Source organism: Callionymus lyra, chromosome 4 (genome assembly GCF_982586985.1).
Source record: "Callionymus lyra chromosome 4, fCalLyr1.hap1.1, whole genome shotgun sequence".
Lineage (NCBI taxonomy): Eukaryota > Metazoa > Chordata > Actinopteri > Syngnathiformes > Callionymidae > Callionymus > Callionymus lyra.
The window spans coordinates 500,001-502,500 of NC_141821.1; the positions used below are offsets into that span (position 1 = coordinate 500,001).

At 44.7% G+C, this 2,500-nt stretch overlaps 1 protein-coding gene across 3 annotated transcripts in view; it reads left to right on the forward strand.

Moving 5' to 3' along the window:
• Positions 1-2,500, forward strand: part of LOC148080520 (nuclear receptor-binding protein 2-like) — a 32,130-nt gene that overhangs the window by 899 nt on the left and 28,731 nt on the right. The gene's annotated exons all lie outside the window — the stretch shown is intronic.

Below are 2,500 nucleotides of genomic sequence, written 5' to 3' on the forward strand. Positions count from 1 at the left end.
GTTCACAGTTGATCCTCAAATGTATATTTTATTCGTTTAAACTGTATTTTCTTGAACAAGAATCAACGACTTTATCTTTTTAAATAAAAGGTTTAGTTGAAGATCTTTTTATTTCTTGACATTTAAAAGAAAGAAATTAATTCGTGTTTATTTCACTTATTTTATCTATAAGATCTTTATGTTTATAAAATACTTCAATTATTACAAAATATATAAATATCTATTATTCAATCTGAAGATTGATTGTTTATTTGATTGATTGATTATTTATTTATTTGATTGATTGATTGTTTATTTGATTGAATGATTATTTATTTATTTATTTGATTGATTGATTGATTGTTGACACAAAGTTGCAGGAAGTTGTTGCTTCATTTGTCAAAAGTCGTCGTGAGGCGTCGCCTGACAGTTGATACTTTTATCTTTGTGTAGCACATGTTTGTCCTTCTGTCTCTCCTTCTGTCTCTCCTTCTGTCTTTCTGTCTCTCCTTCTGTCTCTCCTTCTGTCTCTCCTTCTGTCTCTCCTTCTGTCTCTCCTTCTGTCTCTCCTTCTGTCTCTCCTTCTGTCTCTCCTTCTGTCTCTCCTTCTGTCTCTCCTTCTGTCTTTCTGTCTCTCCTTCTGTCTCTCCTTCTGTCTCTCCTTCTGTCTCTCCTTCTGTCTCTCCTTCTGTCTCTCCTTCTGTCTCTCCTTCTGTCTCTCCTTCTGTCTGTCTTTCTGTCTCTCCTTCTGTCTCTCCTTCTGTCTCTCCTTCTGTCTCTCCTTCTGTCTCTCCTTCTGTCTCTCCTTCTGTCTTTCTGTCTCTCCTTCTGTCTCTCCTTCTGTCTCTCCTTCTGTCTCTCCTTCTGTCTCTCCTTCTGTCTCTCCTTCTGTCTCTCCTTCTGTCTCTCCTTCTGTCTCTCCTTCTGTCTCTCCTTCTGTCTCTCCTTCTGTCTTTCTGTCTCTCCTTCTGTCTCTCCTTCTGTCTCTCCTTCTGTCTTTCTGTCTCTCCTTCTGTCTCTCCTTCTGTCTCTCCTTCTGTCTTTCTGTCTCTCCTTCTGTCTCTCCTTCTGTCTCTCCTTCTGTCTCTCCTTCTGTCTCTCCTTCTGTCTTTCTGTCTCTCCTTCTGTCTCTCCTTCTGTCTCTCCTTCTGTCTTTCTGTCTCTCCTTCTGTCTCTCCTTCTGTCTCTCCTTCTGTCTTTCTGTCTCTCCTTCTGTCTCTCCTTCTGTCTCTCCTTCTGTCTCTCCTTCTGTCTCTCCTTCTGTCTTTCTGTCTCTCCTTCTGTCTCTCCTTCTGTCTTTCTGTCTCTCCTTCTGTCTCTCCTTCTGTCTCTCCTTCTGTCTCTCCTTCTGTCTTTCTGTCTCTCCTTCTGTCTCTCCTTCTGTCTCTCCTTCTGTCTCTCCTTCTGTCTCTCCTTCTGTCTTTCTGTCTCTCCTTCTGTCTCTCCTTCTGTCTCTCCTTCTGTCTTTCTGTCTCTCCTTCTGTCTCTCCTTCTGTCTCTCCTTCTGTCTCTCCTTCTGTCTCTCCTTCTGTCTCTCCTTCTGTCTCTCTTTCTGTCTCTCCTTCTGTCTCTCCTTCTGTCTTTCTGTCTCTCCTTCTGTCTCTCCTTCTGTCTCTCCTTCTGTCTCTCCTTCTGTCTCTCCTTCTGTCTCTCCTTCTGTCTCTCTGTCTCTCCTTCTGTCTCTCCTTCTGTCTCTCCTTCTGTCTCTCCTTCTGTCTCTCCTTCTGTCTCTCCTTCTGTCTCTCCTTCTGTCTCTCCTTCTGTCTTTCTGTCTCTCCTTCTGTCTTTCTGTCTCTCCTTCTGTCTCTCTTTCTGTCTCTCCTTCTGTCTCTCTTTCTGTCTCTCCTTCTGTCTCTCCTTCTGTCTCTCCTTCTGTCTCTCTTTCTGTCTCTCCTTCTGTCTCTCTTTCTGTCTCTCCTTCTGTCTCTCCTTCTGTCTCTCCTTCTGTCTCTCCTTCTGTCTCTCCTTCTGTCTCTTTCTGTCTCTCCTTCTGTCTCTCCTTCTGTCTCTCCTTCTGTCTCTCCCTCTGTCTCTCCCTCTGTCTCTCCTTCCGTCTCTCCTTCTGTCTCTCCTTCTGTCTCTCTTTCTGTCTCTCCTTCTGTCTCTCCTTCTGTCTCTCCTTCTGTCTCTCCTTCTGTCTCTCCTTCTGTCTCTCCTTCCGTCTCTCCTTCCGTCTCTCCTTCCGTCTCTCCTTCCGTCTCTCCTTCTGTCTCTCCTTCCGTCTCTCCTTCCGTCTCTCCTTCCGTCTCTCCTTCCGTCTCTCCTTCTGTCTCTCCTTCTGTCTCTCCTTCTGTCTCTCCTTCTGTCTCTCTTTCTGTCTCTCCTTCTGTCTCTCTTTCTGTCTTTCTTTCTGTCTTTCTTTCTGTCTCTCCTTCTGTCTCTCCTTCTGTCTCTCCTTCTGTCTCTCTGTCTCTCCTTCTGTCTCTCCTTCTGTCTCTCCTTCTGTCTCTCCTTCTGTCTCTCCTTCTGTCTCTCCTTCTGTCTCTCCTTCTGTCTCTCCTTCTGTCTTTCTGTCTCTCCT